The following is an 18,669-nucleotide window of genomic DNA, read 5'->3' as shown; positions in this document are numbered from 1 at the left end:
AATTTGCACAATTGATAAAGGTTCTTGGTTTTGTTGTTGTTGTTACTTGATTTTGGGTTTTGTTTGTTTGTTTTTTAAGACCAAGCCTCATGTTGCAGACTGGCCCAGAACTGTAGACCAGGCTGGTCTCAAACCTAAAGAGATCCACTTGCCTCTGTCTCCAGGGTGCTGGGATTTAGGATGTGCATCACCATATCTAACAAAATGAAGTTTTTAATTCTAAGCAGGGAATCAGAGAAAAAAAATCTGAAAAAGGTTGAAATTATCCTTTGTTAGAAAACAGTAATGCAGAACGTTGCCTGAGCTGTGCTTTCTGAGAAAGGCCCACTAGTTAAAAACAAGAACGACATTCATGACTAGTTCAGTCTAGTTCCAGAGGGATGCCAGATACTCAAAAGGGCTTGAAGACTAAATGTCTGAAAGAGGAGACTGCATTTAAATAAGACTTCCATCAGGCCTTGATTCAGAGTAGTATGCAAGCTGTTCTGATTAGCCAAGAGACTGGGATTAGCCTTGAGGTTTTATTCTCCACTGAACTTTAATTTGCTATGGTTTATCAAGAGGGCATGAGAAGTATGTATTTGTGTGCATAAACATATATGTTACAAAATGGGTATGGTGGCACATACCTATAAACAGCACTTGAGAGGCAGAAGCAGGAAGATTCCTAGTCTAAGGCCAGCCTATGCTCTGTAGTGGGAGGTGTAGGCTATACATTATGACTATATAGTAAAGGAAAATACATTCATAACATTGTAAGAAACTTTGACTTCTCTACACAAAAGGGAATTTGTTTTTAGAGTCTTCAGTAATACTATCCTGTTATACTTGAAGTTTAGGGAGGACTCAGAGACAGGAAAGCAAATGAATACCTTCTATCCAGGATTTCTTAGTTCTAGCCACCATTACTTAAAGAATTCAGAGAGAAGACAAAGTCGGGATAGGAGGAGGTTTATTACAAGGTGCAGGTGTGTATGGGGATGCTGTGGTTCTTAAGAGACTACATCTGGCATTTGGATAACTCATTTTATAGGAAAATTTAATAGAGCAGAAGGTAAACTATGAACTAAGGTAGAGAATTCCAGGACTGGGTCAGGGTTCTGGGACAGGGTTCATTCCCACCTTCTGTCTTCACATGGAGTTTTCCAGACATGACATGGTGTCAGATGCATGATGGGAGCAGGTACTTTCGCAAGCTCATATTGTGGAGATAGCATCATTCTGAAGTAAAGGATAGTTGACACTCATCTCCTTGTCACATTGGTTGATCTCAGCAGGTTTTGTTGGGCCTCAGTCTGACAAAGCTCTAAGATGTCATTAGCCTTAGCCACTGGGCAGTTTGCCTCTGTTTACCCCAGTTTTAATCTGTCTACATTACCTTAACCTGGTTAAAGAAATTCCCCCTGCTGATAATTAGAAACAAATTACCAAATGACTACAAGGTAGTTTCTTTCATATACTGAACATGCTTAAGGCCAGTCCTTCCTCGTTCCTCGTTTTTTCACTCTACCCCAAGTGAGACAGAGACCTGTTTCTCCTCCCATTTGCCCCACTCTCCTCTCCTCACCCCTCAACAAGGCTGGAGCCAGACTCTTCACCTCCAGACTCCTCTTCACCATCCACCAAATGAAACACAATTCTAAAATCTCTACAAAATCTCTTTGCATGTGAGACATAACCTACTTTCCTCTGTGTGTTTGTATCTTAATCCAGTGTCTTTAAATCTTTAATTTATTGACTAGATGTTAACTCTCTGTAGTCTGTAGTTCCCTGTATAAACATTGTAGCAATTTGTTGAGAATAATAGACTCTCCATTCAATAAATGACATATGAATGAATAGTCTCTTAAATGTATATGACATACATTCTCTTTGTGTGAGTGATGAATGTTATATGTACATGTTTGTGTGTTTGTATCTGTGTGCATATGTGTGTAGGTGCAGATGCATGTGTGTATGTAGAAGACAGAGATCAAAGTCAGGTATTTTCCTCAGCCAATCTTTATCTTAATTGCTGAGACAGGGTCCCACACTGAACTCAGAGCTTATGGATTCTACACGTTGCTTGGCTAATGAGCTCCAAGTATTTTTCTTTTCCTAATATGTATGCACTGACCCTTGCTGGGGTTACAGATGTGTGCCAAGCTTTTGTGTAGGCAGCAATAACCCAAACTTAGGTGTTCATTCTTGTGCATCAAATATTGTTCCAACTGAGCCATATTCCCAGCTCCAATTATGTCATAGTTACGTGAACATTTAAATGAAGTTGAATTTGTAGACCTAATACTGTCTTTGACGTCTATTTATTAATCTGCTTGTCTTTGTTTTTATTGTTGCTATATAGCCAAGACTGGTTTGAAACTTGCTGTAAAGCACAAGTTAGCCTTGAACTCCCAATCCTCCTGAGTTATGGATTATAGACTTGCTCTATGGAATCTGGTTCTGATTGTCTTTTCAATTCTGAAAAACAAAACAAAACAAAACAGGAAGAAGACAGTTGCAAAGGGAGACTACTGACAGACTTTTTAAAATATTGCCAACCAAATAGCAGCAGTGTATGTAGCTTTTAAATAAATGCTTATGTATAATAATTATTCCTCAAAGGTAAGCAACAATGACTTTTTCCTACCCAGGGTAGTATGAGAAGCTGACTTAAAACTATTAATTTGTTGAAGAGATGGCTGATCAGTTAAAAGCACTTGTTGCTCTTGTAGAAGTAGGGTTTGGTTCCCAGCACCCACACAGTGACTTACAGCCGTCTGATGCCTTCAAACTCCAAGGATGCCAGGTACATACATGGCACACATGGGTGCATGCAGGCAAAACACTCATACATGTAAAATAAATACATCTAAAGTTACATATTGGCTTACAACCCTTCAAAGGATCTTGGACAGTTTAACAAAAAATATGACCGAGATACAGCAAAGGAAAAAGAAGTGTAAGAACATCAAGAGATCAGTGTATTTGGTAGAGCCTCTCTACAGACATGCCTGTCAGTTAATACCACCAGAAGATTACTGAGAGACACTGATGAAGCCACTGGGACCTGCCTGGCAGGCTGCCCCTGCTGGAGACACAGGCTGGGATGACCAAGTGGCTCTCCTAGGTGGCTCTGTGGATTGACCAGTGACCCCAGATCAGGTCTTCCAGCTCTGGCAACATGGCTGAGGCAACACTAAGGGGAATGTTCTTAATGTAAACCCCCACACAACATCCATAGGAAGTCTGTGAACAGCAGACCTTCTGACAAAGCTTCTGGATTAAATTGTTTGACAAAGGTCTACCTGATGGGCATCTGAATAAAATGGCTTGCTGAATATAGTCAAATTTAAGCCAGTTCCCCCCCCCCCCCGAGGAGAGTGTTTGGCAGCTATTCGTAGGCAAGGGCCCTCCTCTCACCACACAGCACAATTAGCTTGCATGTGATTGAAGACAAAGGAATCCACTGTCTTCGGTGGTGGGTCCTCACACTGAAGGAACACCCGCCACCCTGTCCCCCTTGCGCCCCCCCCCCCCCGGCTTCAGGACAGATACTGGAAGGCATGTGTGGCTCTTGGGTCTGTCAGAGTTAAACCTGCATTCAGTGTACAGATCACAGGCCCGGGAACGGAGAAGAAGAGCTGAGAGGAATGTTACAATCGCAAGCATTGTGCAGGCTCAGGGCTTTCTTTGACTGCTTGTGGTGCTTGGCATAGCAGATTTTGTGGGGGTGCTATAAAAAAGCTTTTCATCCTCAAAATAATTAAATGAAAAGGAGGATGCCCTGGAACACGGCCTAACTCTGGGGAATTTGTCTGCTCTGGAGAAAAGTGGAAACTGAATACGATTTGTGGAATATTGAAGATTTTCTAGGATTCCATTTTAAGGAATTTTCATGTTCGACAGTCTACATTTTAAATGACATTCAAATAGGACAGACAAATGACTTCAAACTTTGTATTTAAAGGGTGACACATGGGGACAAGCATGCCCTTTTCCAGTAGGGAAAGGGCTAAAGGCATGATAAAGAATTCTTTTTATAAAATATTAACCAGAATATGATAATTAGAAGAAAAAAGAGAAGCAGCAGTCAAAGTGAATATTGGAGGCTTCTTTTGTTTGTCTCCAGTATGCAAACATATGCTGATGACAGTGTCCCAGAACTCTTTTACTTATTTTCTACGTTTATTTAAGCATATATGAGCATTCATGTGGATATGTGAATTAGTGACCATGTATCACTCTTACTTCTGTGTGGCTAGGACAGAAACATTGCTTTTAAGCTAATCCAAATAGGTAGATTTTTTTTTTCCAGTGGTAAAAGTATCACTGCTGCCAAGGCATGGTGTCACATGCCTTTAGCCCCAGTACTTGGGAAGCAGAGACAGGCAGATTTTTGTGAATTTGAGGTTAGTCTGGTCTACAGAGGAAGTTCCAGGACAGCCTATGGTGTAATAGTGACATGAACCTTATAGGGGTAACCAACAGCTTTCTGGTTGGATTTGAGGCTCCTACCATAGGCGTGAATTCATGCCTGGTACTTCAAACTTGGTCAAAAGCCATGGGTAAGGATATCATAGGCTATAGAGGGGAACCTTCTAGTGCCGTTTAACTAAATGGACATGGTACCGAGCTGCTTTCTAAATATTTGTGGTTATATCTATAGATATATCTTCTTTCTATATGTATAGTTATATCTGCTTTCAACGCTGGTCAGAGAAACTTCTCTTTGCAGTAGATGGTAGTTAATGCAGACACTCATGGCTGGTTACAGTATTTAAAGGAAGTGTCTGTTGTGTGTTCTGCCTTAAATGAACCATCTATACACTTGTTCCAAGGCTCAGAGAGCATGGCACTAGAAGGGGGCAGAAAGAATGGGAGAACCAGAGGATGGAGAAGAATGCTGTGGGATGCTGACATTTGGCCATGACATGATCATTACACTTGTGAACTCACAGCAGCTTTGGTTACCCGAGCAAGGTGGGGCTCATCTACATTTATCACAGCTGGGGAAGGGACTGATGAAGCCTATCCCTTCCTCAGGAACTACTGGTAACTAGTGGTTGCTGAAGTGGGGAGTCTTTTCCTTCAGTGATGTAGCTACTGGGACATTGCCCATGCTTCTACACCTGCTCATGCAAGCAACCTTTATTATGATGACCTAAGCACCGTCACAATTGACACGGAGGAATGCAAGAACCAACTCCCACAGCTATCCTGAGACATCACATGTGTGCATGGTGCACATGCATGTGTTCATGTGCGCACACACACACACACACACACACACACACACACACGTAAAAGCAGTATTTTAAAAAGAAGGAGCTAATTATTTAATATAAGAAATTGGATATTATGAACAGCAACAGATTCACCACAATGCAAAAAACTACATCTTGAATAATCAGACTGAGCTCATGCATTACAAATGACTTCTTGCAACTTTATAGACATTAATTTGGTGAGGATAATTAAGGATAACAGTTTCCAAGTGATACAAAACTACATTTGAAGTAGACTATATTCTGACTTTAAAATGAAGCCTGCATCTATGTTACAGTTGTGAAGGTATGTTTTTCCTAACCACACTAATATTTTTTGCAGAAAGAGTCTAGAGGCTCAATTGGTTTGTTTGTTTTCTATTTTAAAAGAGCATTTTCTTCTCTCTTGTTTATATGACACAGGTTGTGACCCTGTAATCCAAGCTGGTCTGGAACGTATAGCAATCCTCCTGCATCAGATCCCCAAATGCTGGGATTATAGGCATGAACTGCTATGTGTGGGAAGCAGATGTCTTTCTCCAACAGCATCATGAGCAGAGCAGGAACAGGGCACATTCCTTACTATCTAGAGACAGGTTTGTGTTATATTAGGAAAGCTTGTTGTGGGCTGCAGGCAGGAGACACTCAGTAAATCATTCCTACTCTTGGCTTTAGTTTCCCACTTGCAAAACAATAACTTAAATATAGGATGGACAAAATCTTTCCACTGGGTTACCTGCTCATCCTGAGCAGGTCTGAACCCACCTGGCAGGCCAGAACTGAAAAACAAAAAACAAAAACCCAGGCCTTGCCAAATCGTCCTCGGAGCACTGGGGCACAGGTGACATCTTTACCTCATACTAAGCTACTTACAGGGTCTAGATAAAGACTGTTGTTTGAACTTGTATCATTCACCTATTCTCAGTGTTAAACTCCCTAGAAGAGGGAGATTCGGAGCTGGCATTTGATATCTTCACAAGTAGAAGGTATTTTGAAATAGAATCCAAGAAAAGAAATACAGGACTATCTCCATAGCCATAGTGGTCAGATTGAGTTTTTGGCATACAATTGAAAACGTACAAGCAAGTACACACTCCAAGAGCACAGAAGCAGCTTTGCTTTTTCCTCCCCAGCTCCTTCCCTCCTCTGTGCCTTCTCTCCTCATCTCGTCCTTACAGAACTCTAATTTTCATAATTTAATGCACTCCATTTGTCACTAAATAAATAAATGTAGGCAAGTCTCTTGGAGTGTTTTCTCAGCACAGAGCAGGATGTGCATCCTGTCAGGAATCCCTCATCATCAGAAACTGCAGAGTGGTGTCTGCTGACAGTTGACAACAGCAAACAAACAAAGCAGGGGGCAGAGGCTCTGGTTACCGGAGAACAAGCCTCCTTCATCTTTCTCTATCCTTCTGATATAATGTTGTCTGAACTGCTTTTTTCTCCTTTCTTTTCTAGGTTATTTCAAGACAGGGTTCCTCTGTGTAACCCTGGCTGTCCCGAAACTCACTCTGTAGACCAGGCTGGCCTTAAACGCAGAGATCTGCCTGCCTCTGCCTTCTGAGTGGTGGCATTAAAGCATGTGCCACCAACACCTAGCCTGAATGTTTCCTTTATGTGGCATTTTCATCTGAGGTTTACGGCACAGTTTTCTTGACCATCATTCCTCTAAGGTGAGATCCCGTCCCCCAGTGCTTTGAGGACAGAATGGGACTGCACAAGGAAATGGAATGACACCTAGGAATTGCCCTTGGTGTGGCAGCCCCAGACTCACTGGACATTTCTTTTCTTTTCTTTAAATTTGTGTATTTGTTTGTTTGTTTATTTATTTATTTATTTATTTGGGTTTTGCTGTTTTGTTCTTAAGACAGCGTCTCTATACTCCTGGCTGTCCTGCAACTCACTATGTAAACCAGGCTGGTCTTGAACTCACAGAGATGCCCCTGCCACTGCTTCCCAAGTGCTGAGATTAAAGGCGTGTGCCACCAAGCCTGGCCCACTTACTTGGGTTTTTGAGACAGGATTTTTCTCATGAAGCCCAGGCTGGCTGACATTTAATTAAGTATGAAACCAAGGTTGGCCTTGAATTCTTGATCTTCCTGCCTCTATCTCTGCCAAACCATCTCTTTCTTTAAATTAAAGCATCTTGATTGAGATTTAATTAATGTATCACTGGGTTTATCCTTACAAAGTACACAATTGGATACTTTTTAGAAAATCCACTGAATTTGTGTAAATAGCACCATATCTAGTTTTACACCATTCATGATCAGCTTCATCATGATCACTTGAAATCAACCTCCACTTACTAGTTTTTCAAATTTTACTATTGAGATTATTATTATGATTGTGTGTATGTGTGTGTGTGTGTGTGTGAGAGAGAGAGAGAGAGAGAGAGAGAGAGAGAGAGAGAGAGAGAGAGAGAGAGAGAACCCCTAGTGTCAATGCTCAACATCCACCTTGCTTAAGATAGGGTCTCTTGCTATTTACTCCAGGCTAGCTGGCTATAAGCTTCTGGGGAACCTCATATCTCTACCTCACATCTCCTTGGGGGGAGTGCCTCCATACACTTATCAATATTTATGGTTATAGATTTTAAATGCCATCTCTCTCGTCTAGGCTAGTGGGTCATCAATACCTTATAGTTTTTGTTCTTCTGTCTCTGGTGTGCAGGAGGGCTAACTATGGTCTCATAGTCCAGCATGCACAGCACCCTTGCAGTCAGTTTGAGAGTCAACAGCAACAGTCTTCAGCCCAAGGCCAGGCTCACTCTGGGTTCCTGTTGGTGCCCCTGTGTTTAGATCTATCTCAGTTCTGTCAGCAGTTGGGAGAGCTGTCAATTTCTCTTTTCTTCCAGACTTCCAGTTTACCCCTAACTCCAGCAAGTGCCCTGGCATGGTGGTGTCTGCTTGAGGGCCTCAGCCACCTTTGCTTTCCTTGGATTTGTTTCTGACCTGGTGCTACATTTGAGGTTGTCTATTATTCATATCCTAGCCCCTGCTGGACCCCTCTTCCCAGAGCAGGCAGGCCTGGCCAACCTGCTCTCTCGATGTCATCATCTGGGACTTTGTTTTGAAATCCAGAGTGATTCTCTGTGCTTGAGCAGGACTCTCTTCCCCAATTAGAAATAAAGAAGCTTCTGTATCAAAGGTCAAGTTTCCAAATTCAAGAATTGTAAAACAGAATGATAACTGGAGATAAGCTAGATTTAAAAATAATCTCTAGCTGGCTGGGCACGGTGGCACACACCTTTGATCCCGACACTGGGAAATTAGAGACAAATCTCTGAGTTTGGGGCCACCTTGACCTACATATCAAGTTCCAGGCCAGCCAGGGAAACCTTGTCTCAAAACAACAACTAAAAACAACAACAAAAAGCCCTAGCAATTATTTTATACACAGATGTTCAGAATGTCATATAAAATGGAAATATTCATCAGGAGTATGCAGTTGGACCCAGCATGGCCAGGTTCCCAGATGAAATGTTATTTAGCTACTGGTATTTAGTTCAGTACTTATCATTTGGCTAGAGAATGGGGACATTAAATTGCACACCAAGACTAATCTGGACTGTATAGAACATGTGTTAAGGAAAGGACAGAGGGAAGTAAGCTGATTTTTGGCCCCAGTAAGTACTGATTTCTTCTTTGTGCTTTCCTGTACTTAAAAAAATATGAGTATATAAACCATGTATGTGTATGCCTACCCATGATCCCAACATTTGAGAGACTGAGGCAGGAGGATCTCAAGTTTGAGGCCAGCCTGGACTCCATAGTGTGTATCATAAAATCGACTCTCTTGGGTGTGCAATTCAATGATCTTGCCAAGTACTCCAGCCATCATTAAACATCAGTTCTCATATATTTTTTTTTAACCTAACAAACCCCTCACCTTCACTGAGTTGGCGCCCACCTCCGGCACACCCCTCTGACAGGTCCCCCGCCCTCTTCTGGACATTTCATGCACATGGGGTTAGCAGTGTGGGGCTATTTTATTCATATTTTGTTCAGTGTCTCTTTACTTAGGGTTACTTTTGAAGCCTCATCCACATGGCAGCAATGAGCCTTGTCTTTATTGCTGAGTTTCCTATCTCTCAAAGGAACCATATTTCCACTATTCTCTTGTCCTGGATGGGCACTTAGAGGGTAGGGCCATCGTGAATAACGTTGCTCCATACATCATGTGCCAGTCTTCACCTGGCTCTACTGTTGGGGAGGAAACATCATGGCACCTTTGTGTTCAACTTTTGGAGAAGCAGCTGGGAGATGTCCTCCCAGAGGGGATTGTTTATGGGCCTCATAATTCTTTAAACTCCCTATAAACAGAACTCTGTACATGCCATTTTAAAAAGCTTTATCTTAAAGTACCTATCTTAATAAATAATGTAGACATATATGCATGAATACGTATCGTAGCTCATTTCTTTGTTTTGAGACTGTGTCCCATTTTGCCCAGGCTGGCCTTGAACTCACTATGTAGTTTGAACTCCTGATCCTCCTGCCTCTATTTTCCAAGTGAAAATTAAATGTATTAATCATAAATGTTTTGACATATGAATATTTTGTAGAATATTTAAATCAAGTTAATTAACATATGTTATCACACATACTTATTTCTTCTTTGTAGTTAGAACCTTTTTTTTTTTTTTTTTCCCTTGTTTTCAAGACAGGGTTTCTCTGTGTAGCTCTGGCTGTCTTAGAACTCATTCTATATACCAGGCTGGTCTCAAACTCAGAGATCCACCTGCTTCTTCCTCCCCAATGCTGGGATTAAAGGCGTGCACCACCATTGCCAGGTTGTGGTCAGAATACTTAAAATCTACTTTCTTGGTAATTTTCAAGAAAATGGAAATCTTTCTCAGCTTAAGTCACATGACATCAAAGTAACCACTTTAAAGTTCAGTTTCAGAGCTGTACACTTATCATGGCTGTCTGTCTAGGCCATGGTCATCACCCCACATCCTCTGGCAGTCCTCCACCTCCCTCTTCCCCTAGCTTTTGGGACCACTCATGTATTTTGGACACTCCAAACTGAACATAATTATACAACATGAGGCCTTGTGTGTCTGATTCCATTGGAATTCATTTATGCTATACCATACATCATTATTTATTTTTAGACTTCAGCTAGGTGTGGTGGTCACATCTGAAAATCCCAGCACCCAGGAGGTGGAGTCAGGAACATAGAGTTCAAAGCTGGCTGGGTTAAATAGTTGGGCCCTCTGGCATAGGCCTTCAAGTTAACCAGGAGTACACCATGTTCCTCTATGCCATCACAGCTTTCTGATATTCCTTGTCCCTTAGCAATGCCCTCATCTGCCCTTTGCCACTGTTTTCATTAACAGTGCTCCCATTTTCTACAAATGAAAGCATCTTAGACTGACTCCCTTTGGGTTTTCTTAGTTGTAGGAATTCCTGTCACCAAGAGTTTGAGCACTGAGGAAAGATATGTGCCTCTTGCCCGGTGACCTGGCCCATTTGGAAATTTTTCAGAGTTCTCCAGTTGAAAGACACTGGTTCGTTACAGATAGGATCTAATCATCAGGCATCTAATGAAGCTGACTACCTGCCCAGAACTCTGGGAAGGGCATTGAGCTGATAATAGAAATCTTGTGTTGTCTTTGTGCCCAGGAAAGGGACTGATTGGCTGGGAGGATAAATCTAAATGCTTACTAAGCAGAACAGACAGGTCTCAGCAAACCTGCCTGGGGATGAGGAAAGCAGAGGCCCTGGGTCTCACTTGCTTTTGTTATGTACTTACCACATATCTGTTCACCCGAGATATAGAAACGAATAAAACAGACAGACTTTCTACAGAGAGCATATACCGCAAAACAACAGGGCACGAACAAATTCTAGTGAAACTCACAATTTTTCTCGTGGTGACAGAGGAAAATTAAAGCAAGAGAGAGGTAAGTAGGGTAGATGTGTGAAAATCACAGCAGTGTGCCTAGTGACGGTGTCTCTTTAAAAGGTGACCTGAATACAGGAAAAAATATGTTTGGGACCCAAGCACATGTCTTCAGAATGGATATGGCATCTTCATCCAGGTTTTAGAACTTAGCCATTTGGCTAATGTAGGTCCCCCGCCCTCCGCCGCTCTCCCCTTTGATGGGCAGTAATTGCTGACTCTTCTGGGAGGCTAATCTGAACTACGTGGCCACAACATCTTCTAGAAGATAGATGAGGTGGAAAAGGCAACATGCTGTTTAGTCAACACAGAAGACATGCTTATTAGGGTATCCCAACAGAACAAACGGATATGCGGGAAGAGAAGGGACAAGGTCTACTGAAGATAGGCAGCACAGGGTAGCAAACAGCCTTTGGGTTTACAATGGTCTCACTTAAAGGCTCAGCTTCTTCACTTAAGTGGCATGGCCTAATGTGCAGGGATGTTTGTGCCTCCCTTTCAATACCTGAGAGGACACAGAATAGAGCAGTGCTGGCCTCAGAGGTGGCTGTTCAGACTAAATGATAAAATGTGTGTGTTCACAGGCAATAGCATATGGGTATGTATGTGCTCACAGGCAATTGCACATGAGTATGTATGTGTTCATAGGCAATTGCACATAGTGGACATGAAAATAGACTGTTGGAGGTTGTTGTTTTCAGACCACAAAGCTCTAAAAGTAACAAGCAGGGATCCTGCCACAGAGCTCTTTCTCTGAAAAAAATCTAGCTAGCTTAGAGGTCTTAAAAAGGGTGGGAGTATCTTGCTTAAAAATTAATTTTCTCCACAATCCCGTTCTTTGTGAGACTGGGTGTGGAATGCAGAAGTAGACAGGAACCCCACTCCAAGTTTGCTGACCACCAGATGCACGGTGACATTTCCCCAAGACATTTGCTGGATTTTTTTCCCCCAAAGAATGAGCCATTATTGTGAGATATTGTTTATTGTAAACTGCTTCTGCTCCTGCACACACACTGAACAAAGGACACTTTCAAGACACTTTACTCTGCAGTCAAGGCAGAGGACTATGATGCTGTCCTTGCTGCACCTCAGCTTGTACTCCCGTTTGTATCCACTTAAAACATATACATGTTTGTCATGAAGCAGAGTATTTAGTCAGATATGGAGGAGTTGTGTGCCTTATATGCACAGGTTGTTCCTGAAAGGATAGTCAATGACCTGTTGGCAATAACCTTAAAAACTGAGGTTTTTACTATATATTTGTCTTAGTGTTTCTGTTGCTGAGATAAAACACCAGGACCAAAAAGCAAGTTGGAGAGAAAAGGGTTTATTTGGCTTACACTTCCATATTGCTGTTCATTATTGAAGGAAGTCAGGACAGGAGCTCAAACAGGGCAGGACCCAGAAGGCAGGAGCTGATGCAGAGGCCATGGAGCAATGCTGCTTACTGACTTGCTCCCTTACATCCCATCCCCGATCCTGACTTGCTCAACTTGATTTCTTATAGAACCCAGGAAAGGGAAGTAGGGAAGGCACTACTGGAAATGGACTGGGCCCTCTCCCACTGATCACTAATCAAGAAAATCCCTTACATCTGGTGTTGTAATTTAAGAAAAGTGGCATTCTCCTAAGTTGATTTAGAACTCTGGGATTTTGTCCTCCTTGGGTTAATTTGTTTTGTTTTTCTATCTCTCCCTCTTTTTTTCTTTTGTAAAGGCAATTTGCTAGACCCTGCAAGGATTCTTCAGTTACATAAATTTGTTCTACGAAACTGTGTGATTCCCATCCATATTTTTTTTTCTTACTCTTCCAATTGGTACACACAACTGAAGAGCTCTTGTATTGGCAGGCTGGGAGGGCCTGGATTTGGACATAGTGTCTTGGTTTCACTGTTTTATTTTATTTTTTAACTAAAGCTATATAAAGCTTGTGGATTAAACAGAATAAATTTCTAAATTTAAGAGCAAAAAAAAAAAAAAAAAAGAAAAAAGAAAGAAAGTGGCATTTGAGAGAAAGCTATGAGACAAGGTTCAAGCAGAAGAGTTTTTGTTTGTTTTTAATTGGGGAAAGAGATCATAAAAAGGGGGAAGGGAATGGGGAGACCTGCCTCAGGAGACAGGAGTGGCAGGAGAAGAGAAAGAGAAGGATGGGGGTGGGCAGGGGCCTTTTAAAAGGGAACATAGTGAATGTGCACAGGTGGTGCTCTTATTGATTGCAGCTGAGGGCGTATCCTGCCAGAACCCCAAGGACAGGCCACTGCAGATACCTGAATACTAACACCTGGATCTCATGGAGCATTTTTTCAACTGAAGATCCTTCTTCTCTGATACCTCCTGCTTGTGTCAAGTTGACACAAAACCAGCTTGTACAATATCCCAGGGAACTCCAGAGGTAAGTGTTTAATTAATGACCATGTTATTTGCAGAATACTTTTCTGACTTCATGTGTGCAGAGAAAATTTTATTTTCAAAAACAGTGTGGTGGTGTGTACCTATTATTCCAGCACTTAGAACCTAGAGGCAGGAGGATTGTGAATTAGGGGCTAGGCTGGGCTATCCATGACTGTCTCAACATTCTGGGAATAATAATTTAGAAAGAAGCCCTCAAGACTTGTCTGCCAAATATAAAGTAAATGTGCATATGTAATATCAGCTGGGCTGTGTTGGTGGCGCATGCCTTTAATCCCAGCATTGGGGAGGCAGAGGCAGGCAGATCTCTGTGAATTCAAGGCCAGCCTGGTCTAGAAAGTGAGTCCTAGGACAGCCAGGACTGTTACACAGAGAAACCCTGTCTTGAACAGCCAGCCCCCTCCAAAGAATATACTATCATGTCAGTTACCGATGGTAAGAAAAGGAGTTCCCATTACAATTACCTGCACAGGCCAAGGATATGGCTCTGCAAGTAATGGTGCTGGCTGTGCAAGCTTGATGACCTGAGTTTGATCCTTGGATCCTATAAGAAAAACTGGATGCTACTTTTGGGTTTCTAGACACTATGGTGCAATTTTTTTGGTTGCACCAAATCTGGGTCCATTTGTCACTAGTCACCTCTATCATGCTGCCCAAGTTCGACCCCAATAACATCCAAGTTGTGTACCTGAGGTGTATGGGAGGTGAAGATGGTAGCACATCTGCCTTGGCCCCCAAGATAGGTCCCTGGTTCTGTCTCCAAAAACAGCTGGTGATGACACCGCCAAGACCACTGGTGATTGGAAAGGTCTGAGGATTACAGAGAACCTGATCATTCAGACCAGACCAGCCCAGACTGAAGTGGTACTCTTTGCCTCTGCTCAGATTACTGAAGCCATCAAGGAGCCATGAAGACAAAAAAAAAAAAAAAAAAAAAAAAAAAAAGAAGGGAATCATTAAACACAATGGAAATATCACTTTTGATGAGAATGGCAACATTGCTTGATGGGTATGGTAACTCTCTTTACCCAGAGAACTTTCTGGAATATTAAGGAGATCCTGGGTATTGAAGAGTCTGAGGGTTCCAGTGTGGATGGCCACCACCCTCAAGGCATCATAGATGATATCAGGAGTGTGGTGATAGAAGGCCCAGGGAATTAAAAAGTAATAAGAGAAAAATACTTCAATAAAAGATCATCTGACCATAATAAATAAATAAATAAAATGCTGCAGTGGGTGTTGGGATTCTGTAACCCCAGTGCCTTAACAGCAAGGTGGATGCAGGAGGAGGAAGCTTACACAGATGTTTAAAGTGCCAACTGTCTGGAGTACTCAGTGTAGCAGAAGCATACGTAACAAGAAAGACCTTGCCTCAACAAGATGCAAAGTGAGACCTGATCTCTACACTGTGAATACCTTAAAATAATTATTTACTTTTATTATTTTATGTGCTTTGGTATTTTGTCTGCATGTATGTCTGTGTGAGGATGTCAGAGCTTGGAGTTATAGGCAGTTGTGAACTGCCATGTGGGTGCTGGGATTTGAACCCTGGCAGTCCTCTGGAAGAGCAGTCAGTGAGCCATCTCTCCAGCCCTCAAGTAAATATTTTCTAAAAGGAATTGTCTCAGCATTTACTGAATAAACAGAGATACTTCAGTCCAGAAGAGAGGGAGGTGGGATGGGGGGTGGGGAGAGCAGGCACGGGGAGATGGAGGTGGCAGCTGGAGAGATCTGGTGATTGGTACTTCCGTATTAGCTCAGTTACTGCTGCTAGGAGATAGTTTTTGAGACTAGGTACTTAATTACCCAAGGAGTTTATTTAGCACAGTTTTCTGGTGGCCCACCCAAGAGCGTGATCCCTGTGGCTGTGTTGGAATTTGGTGGGTGATGCTGAAAGCAAATGTGAGAGGAAGAAATCATACCAAAAGACTGGTAGCCAGAGAGACTCAGAGTCACCCATCTTATGCATCAATCCATTCCCAATTCCCATGGGGACCAACCCATTTTGAGTGACCAGCATTAATCTCTTCCTAGGGATATTTTATGGAGCCACACCTTTCAAATGTTCTACTGTCTCAGTTTTGTAGTACCGGCCACAAGCTTTGACACACAAACATTTTGGGGACAAATCATGTCTGAACCTTAGCAACTGACTTGGATCTTTGTTGCTCCTGCCAATTGTAGCTTACGTTATCCCAAGTCAGAATACCGAGGGCTGTATTGTCTACCGATCCCCAGTCTCTGAAGTGCATACACACACATTTTCAAACCCTTGCTTTTCACCCTGCTCATTTACTCAAGATGAGGTATTATGGCAGAGAAGCCAAACAAAGGGCTGGAGAGGTGGCTTACCAGTTAGGACAGTTGGTCCTCAGTTGTGTAAGCACCCATGCAACAAAGCTAGGTTTCCTCATGAATGTCAGTAATCTTCAGTTCCACTGGACCTTGCTGGTTTTTCCAGCCTACTGGAGAAAAAGTCAGCTCTAAGTTCAGGGGGAGACCTTGCCTCATAAGAATAGACAGAGCAGGAGAGGAGGGCACTGGTAGAATTTTCTGACCTCCACATATATGTGCAGGTATGTGTTTCCACACAGGTGCACATATACTTAACACACATGGATATACAGTAAACCCTGCCTCAAATGCCCATAACAAAACAGCATTCCTATAACCCCCAAGCCATTTGGTATATGAAATCTAAATTATGATAAGAATGAACAATGAAGCTTAAAGAAAACCTTTCTTAAAAAAGGAGTGGAAGCCAGTCATGGTGGTGCACACCTTTAATCCTTGCATTGGAGAGGCAGAGGCAGGCAGATCTCTGTGAGTTTGAGGCCAGCCTGGTTTAGAGTGAGTGCCAGGATAGCCAAGGCTATACAGAGACACCCTAGGAGTTGGTAGAGGGGTTATGAAGCAAACTGGGCATGTGCTGGAATGTCCCCACCCCAAAGTACCTCCCTATATGAATATGCATGGTTTTCCTGGATACATTCTTCAGCCTTCCCTTGCTTGAGGATAGCCTTGTTTTGGAAACAACCAGCATGCCCACATTGCTTGATGCAGGAGAGCAATCTTTTGCCATTCTTTCATGACTTGGCTGTGCTTATTTTGGCTTTGTACTCAACAAGATGCAAAGCCATTGTGTTAATCACAACACCATTTACCAAAGCAACAGGAGAAAAACAAAAACAAAAAAACAAAAAACAAAAACTTAAAGTTCATATAGAAGTACAGAAGACTGCAGATAGCTAAAGCACTCCTCAGCAAAGAGAACAATGCCAAGGAAAAAAAGGGATGATTTAACATCGGAAGAAAAAGTTTTTCATTTAATTCTGGGTATATAAGTGACAATGCTTCAGAAAATATTTGCAAGAAGAGAAGTTAATGTCTAGAATATGAAAGGACTTCCTTCAAACTGGGAAGAAAACAGGACCGTGAAGAGCATGTGTGTCACCCATGAGTGAGAAATGTTCCTGTCCTACGCACCTTCCCACACACAAACACATAGGTTTCCCTAGTAAATCCCTCACCCATCCTTTGTTTTTGGCCAGTATTGCAGTGGAAATAGCATGCAAGCAGGCACTTTCAGACAGAAAAACAGGTATTTCAGGACAACTCACATATAGCTCTGTTGTTAATTGGTTATTCAAAATAACAGTGATTGATTGATTGATTAGTTGGTTTTTGGGGACAGGGTTCTTCTGTGTAGCCCTAGCTGTCCTAGAACATATTCTGTAGACCAGACTGTCCTCAAATTCACAGAGATCTGCCTGTCTCTGCCTCCTGAGAGCTGGGACTAAAGGCATGGGCTACCACCATCCAGCTCTTTGTTAATTTTTAATCCACTGTTTTTTGATGGCTTCTCCCCTTTTGCAAAATATATCTAACCCTATTGAAATGAGAATTCAATTCTCATTTCATTGAATGCCATCTACTAGTCACACAGTGAGAAGCCTAATATCCTGCTTCCATAACCCACAATACCAATTTGGCAAATCCTGCTGACCCAATCTTGATTCTGTGCAATCCAAATTTTAGCTCCTACAATGTCTCTACTGGTCTCTTTGTCTTGCTCCATTCACACTTCCCATAATACTCAAATGCTTTTACATTTCTAAATGTTCCCATCACATTAAGAAAAAAAAAAAAGAGAGAAAACTTCATTACTTTAATAATAAATCACACATAATCCGGCCTGTTCCTCTCAACTCAGGTACTTACCCCCAAACCTGCATATCCAGCCTTTTCTTTAATCAAATGTGAAATCAACTTTTGTTTGGTCAATTTTTTCCCTATCTGAGATTAACTTCTTTGCCGCTTTCCATAGAACTGTGCTCTCTGGGCAAAAGGATAATTTGTTCTATTGGCATTCTTGAGCCTCGGGGCAGTCCCTGGCACACAGTAGCACTCAGGGAACGCCTGTGAGAACAACAATGCAGGGTACAGAGAAAGCGTGTTCCATTCTGTGCTACAGAACTTGGGTGGCTTCCTTTTCTAACTGCTTGTGGGATGAAGGCTACATAGTTAAGAAAGGGAATGGCCACGGAAAGGGAATGGCAATGTTTAAGGGCCAACCCTTTGGTAGCCAACCATGCACAGTAGATTATCTACACTTGGTCAGGCACAGTAGATTATCTACACTTGCCTACGAAATAACTGTCTTCAGAATCCCAGTCAGGACACAACACTTTAAATAGGCTTCCAGAAAAACTTATAAACTTCCATTTGTTGCTCTAAAAAATAAAGAGTTGGGAGGCCAGAACTATTAAGTACAAAAACAGCTCCAAATATCAGGTGTATACATTGTCTTAGTTTAGGTTTCTATTGTTGTGATCTATACCAAGACTCAAGCAATTTGAAATGGGAAGGATTTATTTTACTTTGGACGTCCACGTAACACTTCAATACTTTGGGAAGTCAGAGTAGGAACTCAAGCCAGGCAGGAACCTGGAGGCAGGAGCTGACACACAGGCCATGGAGGAGTGTTTACTCAGCCTGCTTTCTTTCTTTCCTTCCCCCTTTTCCTTCATTATTTATTTATTTATTTGAGATAACCCTGCCTGTCCTGGAACTTACTCTGCAGACCAGGATGACCTCGGACAGAG

The 18,669-nt window shown here is 42.1% G+C and overlaps 1 pseudogene; it reads left to right on the top strand.

The window, feature by feature from the left end:
• The first annotated feature begins 14,210 nt into the window (after nt 1–14,210).
• LOC127221226 (60S ribosomal protein L12-like) lies at nt 14,211–14,725 on the top strand (annotated as a pseudogene).
• The last annotated feature ends 3,944 nt before the right edge of the window (nt 14,726–18,669 follow it).

Source organism: Phodopus roborovskii, unplaced genomic scaffold (genome assembly GCF_943737965.1).
Source record: "Phodopus roborovskii unplaced genomic scaffold, PHOROB, whole genome shotgun sequence".
NCBI classification, from domain to species: Eukaryota; Metazoa; Chordata; class Mammalia; order Rodentia; family Cricetidae; genus Phodopus; species Phodopus roborovskii.
The sequence above is the reverse complement of the archived record's forward strand: the minus strand, read 5'-3'. Positions and strand labels throughout refer to the sequence as shown.